Below are 23,968 nucleotides of genomic sequence, written 5' to 3' on the forward strand. Positions count from 1 at the left end.
TGCCGCTGCAGTTTGTGTATTTTTATCTGTAACTCCCACCAGCCACCACTAGGATTCCTGGGAATAACATCAAGGATACCAAATTGGAATTTATTAAATCCCTGACAGACTAATGTATGTTTATAAAGGGCGTTATTCAGATTTTCTTTAGCAGTAGCATAGTGGTGTTCATAAATTATTTTCCTCAACTGCTTTTCTGTTTTACCCACATAAAAAAAAATCACACGTTTCACAGATAGCAATATAAATAATGCCTGTAGTGCCACAATTCCCCTTTTTTTAAAATAAATGACAAAATGTAAATTCTGTAAAAGCAAGGCATAACCTTCTAATATAAATGAACATTGTTGACGGGCTCCACCACGAGTGGTACCCTTGAAATTAATGGGGGGCTGTGGTTTTGGGTGTTCAAATAAAAATTAACGCTGGCTAGCAAAGTTTGCAGATGACTGCAAACTGGAAGCCATTATTGAATCCCCAAATGATGTGGATATTCTACAAAAGGGCCTTACAGAAACAGATGCTTGGTGCCAGAGCCATGGGCCCAAGTGTAATGCCAAGAAATGTATAGTTATCCCCTTTGGGAAAAACCATGAATTAACACATAGGTGGCAGTACACTAAACACCAAAAGTGTGATGAGAGACTTAGGGACACGGGTGGATAGTGGTCTCACCTTCGAAAACCACATCACCACAACAGTCAGGAAATCCTTCTATGAGGCACACCTCATCACTAAGGGCTTTTCATCCGGAAAAATGGAGGTCACTGTCCCACTGTACTCATCCCTCATTAGACCCATTATAGAGTACAATGCCCCATTTGGTATGTACCTCACAAGACATCTCAACAGATGGAAAGGCCGCAGAAATACCTCACTAAAAGCATCACAGGTCTAAAGCCGATGCCTTATGCTGACCATCTAAAAAAATTCCATCTATACTCTGTGGCATATCGTCTACTCAGAGGCAGTATCTGCTTAACATACAAGGCCATGTCAAACCCAGAGCTGTTGGACATGCTCCACTTAAAGAAATCCCAATCACTCAGAGCCACACGCTCCAGAGATCTAAACCTTGTCATCACAATGAACAAAACATGCTGGAGGGATAGGTTCCTGACCCAGAGACTCCCCAGACTCTGGAATAGACTGCCCATACATGTCAAGCAGGGCACCTCCTTGGCCCTCTTCAAAAGAAACCTTTATGATTTGATAAGAGATAGGAAATTCACCCCGTGGATCACATCAGTGATCCTAGACAAGGGTCCAGGGAAGTATATATTGTGGGAAGAAATATCCAGGGAATTGTTATGGCTAGGCTTGTATAGGCCCTAGGGCCAATAGCCTAGTACCAACCTATGAACTTATGAACCTATGTAAGATTTCTGCCCATTTTAAAGACAAGAGGTGGTTCTGATAGAAGGAGGAAGTGCATTTTTGGCTTTTGCTGCTTGAGAGGAATACAGAGAATCACCTGCGGTGTTTCTGTGGTATTTGTAGATTTGGTAACAGTAGCAGTGATTTATTTGTTGAGCAAAGAGTTTGATTCTTGGCATAGGGTTGTATAATATTTAGGAGAGCTGGAATTTTTTTCAGACTGATAAAGCAGTTTATGAGCTGTGGTTAGCTGTGTGTAAGTTAAGAGTTGTGGTAGTTCTAATCAGAACATTTTTTTAAGGCATGAGAGTGGTGTGTCCGATGTGTAGAATCTGTTGCAAACTTATCTATCTTGTTATAGCAGGTTTCTAGTTTATTTAAGTCTGATTTTTTTAAGACTGGTAAATATGGGGGATAGATAGAGGAGAATTGACAGGAGGTGGGTTCTGGTTATTGTTACCTTAGTAGGTTCTATGAGAAATCTTGTGTTCCTGTATAGCGATCCCATTTTTTTGTGTATCTTCTTAATTTTTTGTGCTATGTGTACGTCAAAGCACATCTTACTATCAGTTATGACTCCTAGTATCTTTGCTTGTGAATCAGGTATAACTATTGTATTATTACTAGCAGTAATGTGAAAGGTAGATGGAGGATTTGAGAGTCTGGTGGGATGAAAGATCATGAATTTAGTTTTATTAGGGTTAAGCATGAGCTGTGAGTTTGTTAGCCATGTTTCAGTTTCAGTGAAGGACTTTTGTGTTATGTCCTGAAGCTGTTGTTTGATAATTGTTGCACATATGAGTTTAGAATTGTCTGTGTATTGGATTATGGAAGCAAGGGGGTGGCAGTGTTGAGGTCATTAGTAAATATACTGAAAAGAAGAGGACCTAGGATAAATCCCTGTGGGATTCCTAGTGTGACTAGAAGTAGAGGGGATAGGTCTTGCAGCCATTTTACTGCTTGTTGATGGCCTGTTAGGTAGTTTTGGGACCATGTAAGGTCCGAGGGGCTGAGATTAAGGTTGAAGAGAAGAGTCAGTAGTTTGTGATGGGACACTGTATCAAAGGCCTTAGACATGTAGAAAGAGCAAGGATACTGTTTGCCCTTCATTTCTGAATTGATTGATGGCATTAGTAAAGCTGAGAAGGCGGTTGTGGTACAATGATAGGCTCTGAAGCTGTGTTGTGTTTTGACTAGTAAATTATTGGTAGTGAGATAGCACAGAAGTTGGGAATGGATGCATTGTTCCAGAAGTTTGGCTAGTGGGGGGAATATAGTGATGGGTCTATAATTTGAAAGTTCAGTTAAATTTTCACATTTACGTAAGGGTATTAAGTGTGATATTTTCCAACTAGATAGGACATATAGTTCAGCTATGGAGCAATTAATAAGTATTGATATGGGTTTGGCTGCTATTTTTAGAAATTCGGCTGGTAAGTTATAGGGCACTATCGTGGTAGGTTTGAGTTTCTTTAGTAATTTTGCTGTGGTACTTGTGGAGATAGGTTGGAATGAGAAAGCATTACTATTATTGTCAATTGGTCTAGGTGCTATTATTTGATGGGATGGGTTATTTTTGATTAGGGATAAAAACCTTTCAGTGAAATACTTGTTAAATTGTTTGGCGGTGGTATGTTTGTCCAGGATGAAAGAATTTTTTAATTGTACCCCCAAATTTTTGTGGGTCTTTTTGGTGTTTCTATTGCACCTTAGTGTAGTAATTTTTTTGTCTTGTCTTATTTGGTGTTTTGATACTTTATTCAAATATATATATTAGTAAAGGCATGTAATGCCACATATACATAATAAACAATTCAAACCAGTTTTGGCTATGCAGCCTTCATCAGTGAAAAGAAAATACTGATGAAGGCTGCATAGCCAAAACCAGTTTGAATTGCTTATTATGTATATGTGGCATTACATGCCTTTACTAATATATATATTTGAATAAAGTATCTAAATGCTGCATATGCTGGCCTGTTGTGTTATATGGATTAATGGTTTGGGCCGTGCATACCATACCTGCGAGGCATCTTGTTTCTGTTGCTTATTTGGTGTTTTACCTTGTTGATAAGCGATATGGTCAGCTTGTGTTTTGGTAGTAAGCCATAATTTCCAAGTCTTGTCTCTTAGTTTAAGGAAGGCTCTTGTTTCTTTAGTTAGCTATGGTGTAATTTGCTTTAGCACATACTGTCTTAGGAGGTGCCATACAGTTAAGGGTATAAAGAAAAGTGTTGTTGAGGTATTCTATGGCTGCATCAAGGGACAGGATCGTAAGGGGAGTCCAGTTGCACTTTTTTAGAGAGTTTATTGGTGGTGCTGCAGTAGCACTGTCGCCTGACAGTAAGACGTTGTCCCGTTCGATTCTCAGTTAGAGCATCTTCTGTCTGGAGACATGCGTGAATGGGCATACCTTCATTGAAGGTTGTGCGTCAGGGCTGGAAACTCGGCATGTAAAAATCTACTGCCAATCATTAGCGGACGGGAGTTCCGCTGTGGCGACCCCTAACCGGGAAAAGCCAAAAGACACAACAACATTAGATCTTGAGGGTTGACATTTTTCTTATTACTGATTTGGCGATGTTCGTTTAACAGCTCAAACACCTGGTTAATTTCAGGGTACAAATGAGAGAAATGTACCCTGTCATGTCATTTTTATGATATATTTGTATTTTGTATAATCTTTCTTGCTACCTTGAAATTCCTTTTGTTACTCTTATGTTGGAGCTTTTCTCCCCGGTCCTCCACTGAAAATGGACTTCCCGGGCCCAGTGGACTTTCCTGGTAAACAAATGCCAATAAATAAATAAAATAAAAAGTAAATAACTCGTAGCTCCCACCATAAATGTACGTACATATATTAAAGAGCTCGTGGCCCAAAACACAGACTAGACAATGGAAAAAAAGACAGTAGTTAACTACCATAAAGTTAAACAGAGCTACCCTTGTTCTTTTTTCTTTTGTTTTTTTTTTGTGTGTAAGAAAAAGGGCAATTAGCAACATCAAACTCAGCTTTGATAAAACTAAAAAGGGAATTTAATAGCCTTGTCTGTCTTACCAATCTGAGATAAAAATGGTCAAAGGGACAGAAACAGATGCACTCACAAATCACACTACACTAATAAAGAATGGTCTGACACAGACGCTGGTGGTATGCCATTTAAAAAAAATGGATAGATGGGTGAATGGATGGGGTGATGCACATGAAAACTAGATAAGAAATAGATATTAAGTGCTCATTTCAAAAATGAAATGGATACAGTGATGCACACATTCATAAACTCTTAAAAGAGTTTACAAAGCAAAGTCAGTTTATGGATAAAAATCACCTTGAAAATAACCACCCTCATAGGGTACCTCCTGTCTTCTGGAATTCAAAACATGTCAGGCCAATGATATATTTGTGGGTACCATGTCAAGTATCATTTTTTCTCTTGAAGAAAGTATGTGTATCATTCCATTTTATATTTAATAGAGGATTATTGCAGAGTAAAGCCATAGCTAGATTACTTAATGCCTTGTGCAGTTCACTGATCATATACCCCATTAACTGCAAGTTGAGGAGCAAATAAAGTCCTTTCCTTACATTGAGGACTAAACAGAAAGGGCAAAGAAGACACTGTAGCAAACTGCTTACTAGAAACAGAACAAGCTGCTTGCTGTGCTATAGTTATAGTAGTTCTGAATGCAGCTACTACAATGCTATCCTGTTATCACATGCCACCCACACCCCTTAACATCTTGCATCTGCAGCAGCTTCCCCTTCACCATACCATAGCTATACCCCTGTTCCACAGAGTGACGGAAGGAGTGAGCAATAAATCTGTCCCTCAAAAATATAACTAACAATGTGAAAATCACATTATTTCATTATAGGATAGAAAATATGATCAACCTGACACTATATATATATATATATATATATATATATATATATATATATATATATATATATATATATATATATATATATATATATATATATATATATATATATATATATATATATATATATATATATATATATATATAGGTCCCCTTCAGATGACTGAAATTTCAAAACTACGAACAACATACGGCTGGGGACCAGATGATCAAAGTTTTAAAACTACAAACATTCTGAATGGCGATCCCGCTACAGCATAGAACAGGAAAATTACCAATGTACCATTTTCCTCATTGTAGTGCGATCTTGGAGTTGGTATATTTAAGTAGGAGAGAGTGCAGGGGGGGGCTTGCCCGTTTGCAAAAATGTAAAAGAAAACTTTTTTGTTTGTATTATTTTTTTTAATTTGATGTTTAAAGTTTCAAAACTTCGATCATCTGGTCTTCGGCCTTATGGAATTCTGGATAGTTGTGAGATATGCTTCAAAAGTAAGTAGATAGAGGGACTGACTCTGCATGAAGGTAGCTGACATTACCTTTGACTGCTGCACGCAGAGAAAATGAGAAGATTTGCTTAGATATTGTCTTTGCTTTTCCTCCTCTCACCTAAAATGATGCCTAGATTCGCAGAAAAGATAACTGCATTCAAAAACTGGATAAGCAGCTTGTGTCATTCCAGGGGTGTCCAGCATGTATCTAACTGCAATAAAATGATCAACAATTCTATTTCCTTTGTAAAGGATGGCCTATACCACTTGTTCAAGGAGTTGCACATACTTTCCAAAGTCTTTGCTGCCCCCATTGTTGCTTTTTTAGGCAAAGTACATCTGATGAAAATACCAACCTAACTAACAAATCAAATTATAAACTGGACAGTATTGAGGTGACCCTCCTCAATGCCAGGAGTTTTAAATGCTCAATTTGGAGGCACTTCTGCTTCTGAAATGGGCCCATGTTAGTGTAGTCATTGAGACATGGTTCAAGGGTAATGAGTGTACCCCACCCATGCTGGGATTCTGTGCCTTTCATGCTTTAAACCCTCTAGTAATTATGAATGTGTCTCATTGTTCATCAGGAAATGCATTGATTCCAAACAGATGTCTCACAACCCCTCCTGGTTAGCTTGTTGAACTCCAGCTCACACTAGGTAAGTCAGAATTCTAACTTATGATTTTTTTCTGATCACCTTTATACTTATATGAAAACAACATAACCAGATACTTTACTAGTATAATCATCTTTCTAAAGCCTTTAACTTAAGAAGGCATTTAATAGAACAAAATTCATTAAGTCAGGGAAAGATTCTAATTTCAGTTCCCAAGGGCCACCCCTAATGTTCTTACCAACCTGCTCAAGTACTAATGCTCTAGCTAGACATGTGAATGAATTTCCAATACATAGCACTGAGTTTACCATCGTTGAGCAGGTTGGTAAAAATATTAGGGGTGTCCTTTGGGAACTGAAATGAGAAGAATGTAAATTAATATGGCAATTGTGAACAAATGCTCACATCTTTAATGGACTTAATGAATCTTGTTCCATTAAATGCCTTCTTAAGTTAAAGGCATTAGAAAGATGATTATACTAGTAAAGTATCTAGTTATGTTGTTTTCATACAAGTATGTTGTTGTAATAATCATGTTTTCATTTAAATGGATTTTAGCTGGTTTGTATGTAGACGTGAATGATTTTTATTGTTGTGTGACCTATTGTTGGTGTACGTTTAGGTAGTAGTATTGTCAACGAACATTGATTCTTTTCATTTTTATATGTGCATCGACTTACATTAATATTGATAAACTTTCTAGTTTAGGTCGATTAACATAGGTGTTTCTGTGCTGGTCCTTTTTCTCTTTTTCTTTCTTATACATATACATGTTAATAAGGTGTTTACATATATATATATATATATATATATATATCTACACACACACACACACACACACACACACACACACACACACACACACACACGTATATATATATATATATATATATATATATATATATATATATATATATATAGTTTTATAAGATTTTTTTTATATATTTAATGTATATAGTTTTAAGAGCTAATTAAGTTGTGCTACACTAATTAGAATGGTTATATAATGATTGATTAGTTGGGATAAAGATGTCTGAAGAAGTATATGGTATTGTCTGTACAAAAGCGCTAACAAATATTTGTGGGATTTTTACCAGTTTCACCATCTTTTGAATATTTTCTCTAGTTCTCACAAACTAAGCCTTAGCATGCACTCTGCCTCTGGGTGGTACCTCATTAGTTATGTCAGATGACAAACTGGTTGTCTTTACCCTCATGGTATACAACCCTATACCACCAGTAACTAACACCAGCATCTTTAGAGATTTCAGAAAAGTAAATCATTTACAATAATATGATGAAATCTCAAAATTCACAAGTTGACCCTACAATGGATATGGGATATGCAGCCATCTATGCCAAAGATCCTTATGATGTTGTCACAGCTATAAACAATTTCAGTAGAACATTCAACAAGCCCTCCTGGTCGCTAGCTGATATTAATAAATTATACAATAGAAGGAAAAACTGCTTAGGTTACCTAGTAAGGCCAGAACCTCCTATCTCAGAATAGAAAATGCCTCACCAAGAACTTGAAGGCAACTGTAAAGACCAGCAAAGTATCTTATGAATGAAGGCTAGCTTCTCAGGCTAAATATAATGTAGTCCTTCTTTAGGTACATAAGGAAAAAAAAGAATAATTCATATCACTGTTCTGGACCTCCAGTTACATCCTAAAGACTTTGCCAGTATGTCAGTAAATACTCTTGCTGCAAATTTCATCCATGAAATTATCATCCATTCACTAAGCTAATTCACTTCCTCCCTACCATCTGAAAGAATGATAACCTTAAAGTGCTCTTCAAGACCAAAAAGACCTTTTCAATTGGTCCCAACGATATACTGGGTTGTCTAATAAATAGTATCAAGCAGTCTCGTGGTGATCCCCTCCTTATTCTTTGCACCCTAAGTATTGCCACAGGATATAGTCCTAAATCATGACCCACTGTAGTGCTGATGCTCTTTACAAAAGGGTTGACCCACCACTGACCATGGTAACTACAGCATCATTAGCCTAGTCTTGTCTGTAAAGCCATGAAATGCATTTCCACTGACCACATAAACCAGGACATTGAAATTTGATCAGGCTTTACCTACAACAATTCAGATATGTTAGGTAGGTTATGCTTATTTAATATTATATGCTTCTTTATAAAGTTCATGCAGGTGATGGTTAGTGGTCACACTGTTTACACTGCCTACTTAGATCTGAGAAAAGGCATTTGGCACCATGTGATGGCATTATTAATAAGTTAGTGGGCTTAAACAGTCATCTGTGTGGTAAAAAGGGTTTCAAAGTGGCTCCAGACCAGCAAACATGTTGTCAGGGTAAATGATGCCTCCTCAGTTAGAAATGGTGTCCAGTGACATTTCTCAGGGTTCCATACTAGTCTTCTTTCTCTGACCTAAACACCGAAAACAAGGATGCCTGGCTAAATTCACTGAGGATTATAAGTTGATAGGGTTACTACCTTTTCAAATTCCCAAAGTGGGACATTTTTGGTACAAACGTCAGATTTTGCAGGCTGAAACATAACCATGGCCAGTACAAATGACAGAACTTCATTTTTTTGCCTAAATAAAAGCTTATTGTTGTAGCATTTTAGTTGCTTATTCTGTTTCTTATAACATTTAGGTGTTTCATATACAGAGTAACTGTTTTATGCAACTATTACATAAAATATAGGAAATAATTTTGTCCTAAAATCTCAGGACATTTGCCATTTTTGCAATTTTTCTGCAGGACACAACTGCCCAAAGAGTGGGACAGGTGGTATCCCTATAAGTTGAATGTGGTTGCAAAATCAACCAGTAACACTAATACCCTTCAAATGGAACTAATACCTGTTAACTCCTGGTGCAACAAAAAGATTTTAAGCAAAACATTAAGAAATGCAGTATGATCTTCTTTAGGAAACAGCAAATTCCACCACCTATTGAATCAGTGACACCCTGCACTCCAGTGAGTCTGTGATGAGGGACTTGGCTATCAATCTCTGTCCTGAAACTGTAGCCAAAAAGTCCTTCTGTATCTCACCATTAATGACAAAGGGTATCTTATCTAAAACCAAGGACGTTATTTTGCCCTGATTAGACCCATTACAGAATATAATGCATTATTTGGCATGTGCCTCACTAGACACATAAAATAATAATAACTTCAAAAGCTAAAGAGGTTGCTATCAAGAAGGATCTTCAGCCTCAAAAATGTTATTTATTAGGAAAGGCTGGATTCACTGTCACTGTACTCTCTGTCAGAAATGCATAGGCTGTACATCAGGTGCTGGATAGGCAGCTGTCTCACAGATAAGACACAAGAAGTTAGAATAGGTGAGTATCCCTCCACAAAAGGGCCAGTCACTAGTAGATTCCCCGTGGCTCATTGTTGGAGTGTCTCATTTTTGGCATCTAGTTCTCTGAAGTCAAGGCTAATGTTAAAGACCTCTGGTTGACCATGTTCTCAGACAATTGTAAACTAGGCACAGCCACTGAATCCCCCCAAAGACTGAAACAACCCCCAAGAATGTCTGATGCAGAATGATAATTGATGCTACAGTTACACAAGAGTCACAATCTAAAATTCAGTACAAAAAGATACATGCCAGTAATTTCCAGAAAGGCAACCATCCCTACAACTTATAGCATTGATAATACACCCCTAAGAGTTGACCTTGTGGCCAGGGATTTGGCAACACATGTCGACAGTGAATTGGCCTTTGGCCATAATATGTCTACTGTAGCAATGAACTTATTAAACATTGTGTAACTTACAAGCAACAGTAGGACATCTAGATCCAAAGGTGCCTTTGTTCCACTGTATTCAGCATTCATTAGACCAATCATTGAGTAGAATGCCCCTTTGGTATGCACCTGACCAGTCATATGCAACAACTGAAGCATCCATAGAAGATCTTCACAAAAAGAATACATGGTGTAGGCGACTTGTGCTACACAGACTGTATCAAAATCTTGTTCTTGCACTCAGTCTCCTACAGACTGCTGAGAGACTGTCTATGACTCTCATTCAAGTATCTTGTGATCCAGGCCATATAGATCTGTTGCATATCTGCAAAAGAAATATCATCAGAAGCACCTGATCTAGGTACCTAAACCTTGTCTGCAACATAACTAAGACACGTGGAGGGATAAGTATGTGTCAGAGACTCTCCTTTCTCTTTTAGCAGGCTTCCCATCTATGTGAAGCAGCTAAACTTATTAAAGTGCAACTTGGACCAGTGAATGGGAAATCATAAATTTACCCCAAGTCTGCCACCTATGTCCCTATTAGAAAGATAACTTGTCCATTCATACCCAAGCTTAGCCAATACTAGAATAAGAGTTATCAATTTGCATCATGTATTAAACAAAAGTAAATGGAGAGAGAGAGGTTCATTACTCAGCACCTCCTCTTGCTCTAGAATAGAATTCCCTTGCATGTCAAGCAATGTCACTCCATGTCTGGCTTTGGACATAGCTTAGGTAATTGGATGAGTGACCTAAAATTCACTCTGGGACGTACAGGCCTGGCATTCCTTGAAAAGGTTGGTCAAATCTGAGGATGGTTATTGGAAAGCCGCACACGATCTCTGGTTGAATAACCTTGTATTTCATATGAAACTTACACATCCTTGTCTAGATATTAAGCTGGTTTCTTGATAGCAGGTTTTGACTAGCAGTATAGTGTAATTAGCAACAAGATAGTATGTTAACTTTTCTAGAATTTTAAAGTAACTACTGGAAACTACAGCCTCTTCATTGGGTCCTTTTGGTTTTTATCTTATTACTGGATTCTGCTTTGTTCTTGGACCTGACTGCTCACAGAGTGCGGTGATAGTTTTCTTTTTTGTTACTTTTCTGTTTTTTATCGCCACACTTGTGAAGAATATGGCTGATGAAATAGAAGTTTTGAATTCTAAAAATATCTCTGTGTCACAAACGCAAGGTAATGTTTATAATACTGACAAACTGTTCAGAACTATTGAATGCAATGCAGAGAAAATCCTCTCTACAGCTGTCAGACGGAGAATACTGATACTGAGAGAAATGGTATAGATATAGTGAATTTGAGAAGTAAACTGCACCTGATGGAGAAAGATTTATTCAAACTGAAAAGAAGTCAGTTTGACAAATTTTATTTTGAGTGCTGTATCAAGGAAGAAATAGTCCTGAGAGGGTTACGAGTTCTTAAAATGCCCTCACATGTTGATTGTGACCCTATACTTTTCACTGAGGGGCAAAAAGTTAATTTACCAACCAGTATGAACTATATGAAGCTTTTAACAGCAGTTTCTGAAAGGGAGATTCAAACTTTGTCCCTTTCTGTTAAGACTTTGTATGCTGAGCTGCTCTCTTTATTTGACATTTCTGTGTTAAATAGTAACCTGACTGATACACTAGACTCTATTTATGCATATGAATGTAAGCTCATAAAACAAAAACTACACAAAATAGAATGAGATAGGCATGACTTTCAGTCAGGGAATGTATTTTCCTGGCCGAGGTTTGGAGACAACGAAAGAACAGTGGGCAGTTCTAATCAAAGATCCTCCACACTATCCAATTGTAATGAGGAACAAAGAGAATCAGGAAATGATTATTCTAACAGAAGGAATGCCTCCATAGACAAGAGAGTGGAATGGGCTTTATTGCAGAGGACTGCAAGCAATTCCATGATGTCATCAGAGGCAGAGCTAACGTTGACTAACCCACAGGAACTACACAATAATGACAGAAATCTAGGAACGAGATGTAAAATCATACAGGTCATGGCACAAGTGCATCAGGCACAAGAAACAGTGAGTTCAGAAACTTTATTGTCTGTACTAGATGCACCAGTCCCTTTAGGCTTGCATAAACTCTCCTTTCCCCTGCCGGTGAAGACACAGCAACAACTCAACTCCTTTACAAGGGGAAGGAGTCGGAGCAGACAGAAAAGAAAATTTGAGGAGGAATGAGCAGTTTCGGGCACTATAAAGAAGACTTTTCAACAGATGAGAAAATAGTCTGGAATTTATCCAGCTATGCTTTCTCAGATGATGAACTTAATGTTTTGCAGAAAGGACTATCGTTTAAACCTAGCAGGTATTCTGATTTACTAAAGTTATTTTTGATATTAAATTATTCGCTAGAAATTTAACTTTAGGAAACCAAGTACATTTATTCCAATGACAAATCCTTTGATAAATGCCTTTGAAAGTATGTGTGTTGATGAAGTTCATAAATTGTAAATGCTAAATGATAAGAAGTGCAAATATAAAAGAAGTACTTTTAATTTAACTAAGGATGAGCAGAATGCTTTAAGAAAGTTGCTAGAGAACACAGATATAATTATACGTCCAGCAGACAAAGGTGGGCCAGTAGTAATCTTGGATGCAGATGGATACAAATATAAGATGCCTGATATGTTAGAGACTGATGGCTTTTATGGGAAAATAAGCATTTTAGATATTACAAATATGACTGAACACGTTAAACAGTGTTTATGTCAACTTATGAAAAATGAATATATAACTAAGGAATTGTTTGATTATTTTGTTATACAGCATCCTATAATTCCTGTTATACAGGGATTACCGAAGTTATATAAAGATAAAATCAATCCACCTTTGAGGCCAATAGTGTCAGGGAGGAGATGGTGTACAGAAACGATCTCCATATATATAGAGAAACATCTAAGGCCAATGTTGAATAATATTTATCAGGTTCTGAGAGATGCAGAGCATTTTTTAAAGGATTTATATGTCTATATGAATAATAGAAATAAGGATGAGACATTTATATTAGTGACAATGGATGTGGTGTCCCTTTTCACGGTGATACCTAATGAGTTGGGTCTAAAAAGTTTAGAGAGATTCATCAGGGAGTACTCTAGTACCGAAGAAAGACATATACATTTGTTAGTAGAGCTAACTAAGTTGGTTCTATACAACGTCTTTATTTTTGATAAGGATGTGTTTTGGCAATGCAGTGGCTTAGCTATGGGCACTTCATGTGCCAATAGCTACGCCAATGCAGTAATGGTTATATGGGAAACAGAATTTATGTTACAGGGACCATTTAAAGAAAAAATATTGTTTATGAGAAAGTTTGTCGATGATCTTTTTATGCTATGGGGGGGCACCTATGAAGAGTTACGGAGATTTGAGGGGTACATCAACAGTAGTACTTCTTATTTGAAGTTTACAACAGTACACTCAGAAAATAATGTTAACTTCTTAGATGTATCAATAGTAGTCGAGAATAGTAGAGAAATATATACCAAACAGTATAAAAAAGTTTGTCATGTTAATCATCTTCTGCCTAAGAACAGTATGCATCCACCGCATATTTTTAAAAATGTGGTTAAAAACCAAGTTTATAGAGCCTCTAGGCTAAATATGCATGATGATGATTTTCATAAACGAACTGAAGTAGTTAGAAATGATTTGAAGGCCAGGGGGTACACTGAATCATTCTTGGATAATAATATTCAGCAGGTTGTAAAATGAAGACAGTATAATGCTAAACCTTACTTTTCTGAGAGCAGTAAAGAATAACTGAACAATAAGGAAAGAGTCACTAAACTGAGAGTACCTTTAGATTATTCTACAAATGTAGGCATGTATATGGATATTGCAACAAAATATTGGGGGATTCTAACCAGTGATAAACAGGTTAAGGAGATGATAGATGTGAAACCAAAATTTTTATTTAAGAATAATTTGTCCCTGAAGAAGAGACTATGTTATTCTAAACACAGTGTTGGAACTCCAATAAGAGTTGGTACTAGACCGTGTGGACGTTGTTCATTCTGCAGATTTATAGATACATGTGCACAGTTTACACACCCTTACTATCATAGAATATATCATTTTTGTCTCTATGCTACCTGTGAAACTAAACATGTGGTTTATCTAGCACATTGTTTAAAATGTAAAAAAAAAAATATGTGGGGAAAACTGATAGGTGCTTAAAAGATAGAATCAGGGAGTATCTTTACCACATTGATAAGGGCAATTTAAGTGCTTTAGCTAAACATGTGAATGAAACTGATTCTGGACACACATTTAAGTTTCTAGTTATAAGCAGGGCATCTGAGAATATTAGAGGTGGTGACATACGAAATGTCAGAGAAAACTTAGAAGCAGAAGGGATAGTAAGGGTGAGAGCCAATGCTAATTTTGGAATGAATGAATATGTTCCACTCAAGTCTTTATTAAAGAAAAGACCCTTCACTAAGTCAAAATAGATGCAATAGGTATATATAGTAAATAATTATACATATTTTGTAGAGTATGTATTGTAATGTTTTATATCTTTTTACATATTTTTTAAAACGTAAGTACTGTATTTAAATATTTAGTCAAATATAGGCAGGTAGATGTATAATATCCTTGTCTTGAACATTTTAACATGAGTACAGCTTTAAGGTGATGTCACTATTTAATTACTTCAGGTGTTTCTGTATATGTATTTAAACTATTCCTGTTTGAACAGTTGTTAGCATCTGAAGAAGTGGGATTTGTACCTACGAAAGCGCTTGTGCTTCCTTTTTGTGGATTAAAACTGTGTTTTTAAACTGGAAACTACAGCCTCTTCATTGGGTCCTTTTGGCTTTTATCTTATTTTCTAGAATTTTGCCAATAGCAGACAAAACACATATAGGTCTGAAATCTGAGCAGGAACTGGTTTTAGCTGTTTTTTTTTTTTTTTTTTGATATGCTCTTGACTATTGTTCCTTTCTATAATTGAAAAATGGTATGTTGACAGCCACAAATGCTCTAAGTATATTAAATAATGTGTTCTGTACAGGCTTTCATGAACTAAAGGTTCAGGTTGTATCCACCTGGTAGGCCACCATCTGGGACTTTGTTGAGAAATTCTTCTATATATGCTGTTTTAATAACTCTGAAGCAGATCATTAGGGTATATTCTGAAGGGCCCTTGGGAAGAATTGCAATTGGTTGGGGTGGGGGAGCTGACTGATTTTGTAGAGGAGATTTTTTGCTGTAATGGTACCTTTTGTAATTATTATAGAGTAGCCCAGTGACAGATGTTTTTCTTATTTCTGAGTATGATTTGGTTCACTTGAGACCAGTATTTCTTTGGATGGTCAATCTTGGTTGTTCTGAAGATATATAGCTTTATTACACCTGGTGGTGTTTTTTTTTTTTTTTTTGGTGAGGTTACACATGTTAATGAATTTGTCTCTACCTTCTACTATAATAGATTCTTTCCTTGATTTTAATGCTTGGCCTCATAGGTGATGTAGTACTTCTTTTGTTAACCGTGTGTTTTGTTTTGGTTTGTGGAGATATCAGGTTAGTGGAAATATATTGTCTGCTGTTTCTGAGTTACTACATGAGAAGACTAAGCAGTTTTCAAGGTTCATAGGTTCATAGGTTGGTACTAGGCTATTGGCCCTAGGGCCTATACAAGCCTAGCCATAACAATTCCCTGGCTATTTCTTCCCACAGTATTTACTTCCCTGGGCCCCTGTCTAGCAGGGTGACTGACATGATCCCCTGTGGTGAATTTCCTCTCTCCCATCCAATCATCAAGGTTCCTTTTGAAGAGGGCCAAAGAGGCACTCTGCTTGACATGTGTGGGCAGTCTATTCAAGAGTCTGGGGAGTCTTTGGGTCAGGAACCTATCCTTCCAGCATGTTTTGTTCATTGTGATGACAAGGTTTAGATCCCTGGAGTGTGTCTCTGAGGGATTGGGATTTCTTTATGTGTAGCATGTCCAACAGCTCTGGGTTTGACATGTTAAGCAGAGATCACCTCTGAGTGGATGATATGCGACAGAGTATAGATGGAGTTTTTTTAGATGGTCAGCATAGGGCATCTGCTTTAGGCCTGTGATTCTTTTAGTGAGGTATTTCTGTGGCCTTTCCAGTTGTTGTAGATGTCTTGAGAAGTACATACCAAATGGGGAGTTGTATTCTATAATGGGTCTAATGAGGGATGAGTACAGTGGGACAATGACCTCCTTTTTTCTGGATGAAAAGCTCTTAATGATGAGGTGTGCCACACAGAAGGATTTCCTGACTGTTGTGGTGATGTGTTTGTCAAAGGTGAGACCACTATCCACCTGTGTCCCTAAGTTTCTTATCACACTTTCAGTGTTTAGTGTACTGCTACCTATCTGGTAATTCATGGGTACATGTTTTTTCCCAAAGAGTATAATTATACATTTCTTGGCATTGAGCTTGAGCCCCTGGCTCTGGCACCAAGCACCTGTTTTTGTAAGGCCCTTTTGTAGAATAACCACATCATTTGGGGATTCAATAATGGCTCCCAGTTTGCAGTCATCTGTGAACTTTGTTCGCCAGAGTCCTTTAGTACTGGCCTGTACTTCAGAGAAGTAGATGACAAACAAGAGCGTTCCCAGGACTGAACCCTGAGGTACTCCACTTTTCACTTGTCTGGAGCTGGATTTGGAGTCAGCCACTTTTACAGTGTGAGTTCTGTCAGCAGGCCAGTTGGCAACCCATCGAGTGAAGTAGGGATTAATGCCCACCTTAGTAAGTTTATCTATGATCCCAGATTCCCGAGAATGGTTTGTAGATGCTTGTTAGATCTGGACCTGAAAGATATCATCTGGACTTTTTGTTTTATTCTTATGTAGTTGATGACAATGGTTATCAGTCAGTCACTCAAAGGGCAGGAGGAATTGCTTGGTTCACCACTCAAAGGTAAGAAATGAGTGCTAATATTATCTGAAATCTTTGCTATTATTACGTCTAAGAAAAAGTGGTTGTTGGATGTGTTAGGTTGCTTTGGTTAGGAGACTACTGCAAAAGACCTAGATTTGATAACCATTCATGTAGGGTGCCTTTGGCTTTATCTAGCAGATTTAAATTAAAATTTCCAAGTATAAGAATTTGGTTCTGGTTATATGTTTGTATGATTAAGTAAAAAAACATTTAACGTTTGTCATGGAGGGTTTTACAATGAAGCAATGTTAAGGACTGGCCCTCATAGTACAGGGATTTGACCATCTATGGTCATATTCTGAATTGAAGTTAACTTTTTTTAGGGCAATTATTTATATGCTAGTCTTGGGGGAGAACATGATTCCACCACATATCCCACATGTTGGCCTGTTGTTTAAAATGTAGTCATAATCGATAGTATGGTAATGGAGGAAATTAGCATTTATTTTACACAATATTCTGTAATTTAAATAATGTCTGATGAGGGGGGTTGCAGGAAGATGTCGATGTCTTCTAGCTCATTTTAGTAACTGATATAAGTGTTGTTGGGGTGGGTTATTGTTTGGTCTTGTAGTCTTGTAGTAAGGCTATGATTGGTTTCAATGTTTTCTTTCACTAAACACAAGAAAATGATAGAGGATAGTTTGTAGACAATTTTGAGGAATGTGACTTGGGTGCAGAACTTGCTTTTGTTTTATATCAATTCATAAGTGGTACTTATTAAAAGAGGAATATAGTCAACTATCCCAATGCACTGCCCAGTATGATACATATGTTGCATTCATTCTGTATAATAAGTTGGTGTCCATCTGGTTCATTCTTTATATCCATTTTCTGTAGTTCATATGGCAACAGTGCTGCCATCAAATCCATGCAGAGACAAGATGATGTAACAAAAATAGGCAGATATCCAAAACATTAAATGTGGATGCCATAATGTAAAGCACATGTATACAGCACACACGCACGCGCACACACACACACACACACACACACACACACACACACACACACACACACACACACACACACACACACACACACACACACACCTCTGCTTCAGAAAATGCATGCTAACATAAATCCTAATATCTAAGTAACTGTTTATTTTGTAACAGCAACATTTAAAATATGTTCCTATTTTGATAAAACTAAAACAAAGTCTGTATAAAAACTAAAACACTAATATATAGTACATCCGATACACTGGAGTAAAAAATATAAAAAATGTTTATTCAAATGTTATTAAGAACTTTCATCTCACTAAGAGAGACTTCTTTAGAATACAAAACACATTAATTACCCACATTTAAATATAGAATGAAACCAATGCCATCACAAATCTTTCAATCATATCAAAGGAACCAAGCACTATCTATTTAAAATTGGTTTAAACTTTTCCCATTCAATGAACTAATACCATTGAATTGTTAAAATTAAGTTTTGATATTAATAAACTATAAAAGTAATAAACAATAAACAATTGTGTTATTTTAAAAAATCTTAAAATATACACAAATACACGTTATAGCCTATTGGCTCTTTCCAACAACATAGGGGCTATGGACACGCTGTCATTCAAGCCTGGTGGTAGCATGGCCGTTAATTTTAGCTGCCACTGGGTCTCCTTCTTTTTTCATAGATTTTTCCAAACACCCCCTCTTGGATTGATTTTAACAATATCCAAAATTCCAAACACAAATTTTTCAAAATCTATACAAAATGCTACATGTTTATAGAGGGCATTGGTTGTTTTTTTGTTTCTCATATCATTTAAATGTTCATATATCCTATTTTTCAACATACGGTCGGTTTTCCCACATAGAATTGTCCACATTTGTTACACAGAGCCAAATACACCACTCCCATGGAACTACAATTTCCCCTCTTGAAAGATACTTTGCTGTTAATATTATTATTTAAAACCAAAGTACTCTGTTTGTTAATATAGGAATAATATGAACACATACCACAGGCTTGTGTATCCTGTTTGTCCTCCCTTTTATTTTCTATTTTCTTATGTGTTAGATAATAATTTCCTTTGGTTTGAGGGTGAGTATTATCAGCAAGTGAGGGGTGTCCCTATGGGGGCAGTATGCTCACTCATGTATGCCAACTTGGCACTCCTAGGATGGGAGAGTCTACATGTAATGGAAAGTCCTTTCCTGGGGAATATTAAATTATACCTCTGATATTAGGACAATATTTTTATCCTCTGGAAGGGTTTGGAACAAGAAATTCCACAATTTTACAGTACTTAAACTCAAATATTAGATTTTTGGAGTTTGCATATTAGTATGATAAACAGGGGATTAATTATTTGGACACATTTATTACCAAAGAAGGTGAAGGTTTTAAGTCCCAAGTGTACAGGAAGAATATTTTTTGCAATGCCTATTTGCATTTCAAAAGCAGTCGTCCTTTACGGCAAAAGAAGAGCATTGTAAAGGGGCAGGCTATCAGAATAACCTGTATGACTTCATGTAAGGATGATTTAGCCAAGGAATTTGTTAATATTTTTAATATGTTCCAAGAGAGAGGTTGTTCAGTAGATTTTATAGATCGGATTCTTAAAGTGGTTTATGATAAATGGGGGAGCATATATAAACCACTTTTAGGGGGTGGTTCAGATTTGCAACAAAATGATCAAAATTCACAGATCAATAATTTACAGAATAATTTTAGTAAGGCTTGTATTTTGCAGTATAATGTTAATACATATAAGGTTAAAAAAGCATTAGAAAAGAACTGGAATATATTCAGGACTAATCAGAAGGTATTTAAAAAAGTGGGGGAAGTACCTTGGTTTGTGAACAAAGTGGGGTTCAATATGAAACAATTGTTGGAAAAGAGGTTAGAAAATAAAAGGGAGGTCAAACAGGATACACAAGCCTGTGGTATGAGTTCATATCATTCCTATATTAACAAGCAGAGTACTTTGGTTTTAAATAATAATATTAAGAAGAAAGTATATTTCAAGATGGGAAATTGTAGTACCATGGGAGTGGTGTATTTGGCTCTGTGTAACACATGTGGACAATTCTATGTGGGAAAAAACAAACGTATGTTGAAAAATAGGATATATGAACATTTAAATGATATGAGAAACGAAAAACCAACCAATGCCCTCTATAAACATGCAGCATTTTATATAGATTTTGAAAAATTTGTGTTTGGAATTTTGGATATTGTTAAGATCAATCCAAGAGGGGATGATTGGAAAAATCTATTTAAAAAGAAGGAGACCCAGTGGCAGCTAAAATTAGCGGCCATGCTATCACCAGGCTTGAATGACAGTGTTTCCATAGCCCCCATGTTGCTGGAAAGAGCCAATAGGCTATAAAGTGTGTTGTGTATATTTTACATTTTTTTAAAATAACATAATTGTTTATTGTTTATTATTTTTATAATTTATTAATATCAAAACTTAATTTAACCATTCAATAGTATTACTTCATTGAATGGGAAAAGTTTAAACTATTTTTAAACAGGTAGTGCTTTGTTCCTTTAATATGATTGAACGATTTGTGATGTCATTCATCTCATTCTATATTTAAATGTGGGTAATTAATGTGTTTTGTATTCTGAAGAAGTCTCTCTAAGTGAGATGAAAGTGCTTAATAACATCTGAATAAATGTTTTTTATATTTTTTACTCCAGTAGAAATAGTTCTGGTGGTGAGAGGTAGGGAGTTTTTTGCAGATGCATACAATTATAGGCGTTGTTGAGGGGATTTATTTGATTTATTTATAGTGAGTTGTATGTCTTCTGATCTGAGAATTTTTTTAGGGAAATATATATTGATTAAAGGGATAGGAGATGGGCGGGCTAATGGTTTGTGTATGATTTCCATGTACTGTGAACAAATTCTTCAGTTACCTTTTTTTTTCTGAATCATGGCCTAGTGTCCAAAGTTCTTACTCTGGGTAGCCCTGACTTTCATTGTAGAATATTGGAGATTCTTTATACAGTCGAGGCTTATACCATTAGTTGAGAGAAGCCTGTTGGCCACTACAATGTAGGTGTACTGGTCACTACATAGCCACTGCCCCCAGTCTTTGTGTGTTGGATATACATACCGCATACACAGACTGCATTGGTTACAAATGTTATCAGTACAGGGCTAACTTCCATCTTCTAGCTATATACTCAACTATGCCCAAATGTCACAGAGGGTTCTTTCTTTGTTTCTTTTTAATGTTGAAATTATTTGTATCAAGTGATATTAAGCTAAATTCCATCTCAGGTCTGGATGCAACAAGAGTGTCCTACTAGTTCTTCATTATGCAAAGGACCAATAAAAGTGATGCACAGTTTAAAATTTCTGTGGAAACCTAATGGCTAGTGGTAATAGCCTCAACTTAAATGGGAGCTTTTGGGAGGCTGTGCTTATAGGCGAATATCTGAGCTATCTGGAATAAATGAAATATTACTGAAATTCAAGGTAAGTTAGTCCCACATTGACCATAATTAGATCATCACCCAGAAATGTAAGGTCAGTCTAGGAAAAGGGGAGTGGTATCCTGCTGCTGGTTAAAAAGAATTCGAATAGGTAACACTGTTTTGGAATTATGTTTATGTTTCCCCTCAATGGCTGTTAGTCCTGTTCCTTTTTGGAAATCACACAATGTTATTCTTGGTGGCTATATTCTCAGACAGGTTAAAACTCTTGAGGATCTCTTGAATCTCATCTGCAAGGGTACAGAGTGAGAGAGAGATTGAGAGAGAGAGAGAGAGAGAGAGAGAAAGTAATTTCATTGTCTTTAGCTATTTCAAACTTAATTGGTAAGGGTTGTCTAAGGCCCAACTTAAAATTGTTGATTTTCCTGACCTGGCATAATTCATTGGGTATAAAAAAGATAAGATATAGTATTTGATAAATACTAACTTTTTAGATCCAGTTGCTACTAATATTAAGACAGTTTTCTTGGATTTAGAGTGCATACAGATTCAGTGAATCACTGCTATCCAGTATTCTCTTTTTGTTCTATTAAGAAAACCAAGACAGGAGGAATTTAAATCAGTAGCAGACTTACCTTTTACTTAAAGGAGGACACTGTGCGCTGAGAATTAGATGCAGTCTTCTGAAAATCTTTCCTCACCAAGATAATATGTCAATCATCTTGAGTCAGGTATTAACACTAGAAAAAATCAAGGATCAAATTTTTCCTCTTAGAATAAGGCGATTAAGAGGTGGAAATGATCCTTGACTTTCATTATCCCTTATGAGGAAGATGAAAGAAAGAGACAGGAACTGTAAATGGTGGAAGAACACACAGGAAACAATTTGTTACAATAATTTTGAGAGCTGAGAAGGGAGTGCAGACTCTCCACCTAGGCTGCAAAAACTGACTTCTTATGGAATAAGCAGATTCTTTACAACAGCAACTGAAACTGTTTTAGAAATATATCAGAACACTGTCAGGAACTGATGAGATAGTGCTAGTTAGGACTATACAGCCAAGGTCTGGCTACCCACATTATAAAGGAGACTATTCTGGCATTTAGCCAAGAAGTTATTCAGGTCCAGACTTGCCCAGGAGGATGTCATCCAGGTTTTACATACGGACCATAGAAGTGTGGTACCCGTTGAAGATCCTGTTTGGTCGTTGCCTGCTTTCCACTGCAAGGTAGTTGCCATCAAAAACACTGGCTTGTTTACCTGAATAACCCCAATATACAAATAATCTGTAAGTCTGTGAGTTCTAGCTTGAATTTCTTCAAATGTCCTCCTCTTGGATTTTCATGTTTCTGCCTCATAAAATCAACCACTCCTTCTTCTACTAGAATGATTTTCATGTCTCCACTTCCTTAAGTAAATTATGATTATTTCTTTGCGCAGGGCCCCAGTACTAATGTTGTTTGAAATTACACACCCTTAACTAATATCATACCCTCAGCAAAAATTCTGCAAGTGTTTATTTATGAACAAATATTTGATTATTTAGGCAAATGTGATCAAGGGTGCAACATGGCCTTAGCAAAGGGATTAATCCCCTCTCTGCCATATGCAGCATTACTGATGCTAACTACAGTATTTACAAATGTAAAACTTCTACTCACTATGTATACCCCTGTGGTTCTTATAAAGAGCTTTAAGATAGTGGGTTAGTGTTGTTTAAGCCTAAGTTTTTTGACTTTTTGCACTTCCTGTGTAAATAAATGAAGACCTGCTCAGCCAACTGTGCTTTCGAAACTGTAACTGAATAAACAAGCACTGACTGTGGTTTCTTTAGGGTGGGCTTTACAGGTGTTAAACTTTTGGAACCTTACTCTCTTTCTTATTCATAAACATTGCAGCTGGACAGACTACAAGTCTCCATCTTATGTTCTGCATCAACAACCTTATTCTAACAAATTGCCTGCAGCTGTTCGACACTAAACACAGATTGATGTCCCAGACTCTGATGAATATAAATAAACTCATCCTCAAAGCTGCACTGATGCTTTCTAAGAAGGCAGGCATCCATGAAAATTGGTGATGCATATGTTAAAGACCTAACAGATTCTGTAGCAGATTCTCTATCAGTTAGGTCTTCAACTTTATATGTCTTCAGCTTTGACTTTATTAATGTCTTGACTTCTGAAACAAGTCATACTATTGGGATGAAACTCCCAATAACAAAGCTGTAAATATGACCTACCATTAATAAGACTCAGTTCCTCTCACAAAAGTCAACTGTAACAGACCATTCTTAACTAATTGTGTCATATTTTTTTGCTTGGTCAACGACAAGAACATCACTGCTTTTCACAACACAAAGTTGTCTGGTTCCAAATGATAGCTAGAGCTCAGCTTCAGCTCAACAATGGCCTTTTACATCATTACATCTAAAGCATTGCCCACCATTTACCAATAAGCTACTTATAACTTTTGAACATTATATCCTGAGATCATCAAAGCA

This window comes from Protopterus annectens, chromosome 2.part0 (assembly GCF_019279795.1).
Source record: "Protopterus annectens isolate FY-2018-M chromosome 2.part0, PAN1.0, whole genome shotgun sequence".
Lineage (NCBI taxonomy): Eukaryota > Metazoa > Chordata > Ceratodontiformes > Protopteridae > Protopterus > Protopterus annectens.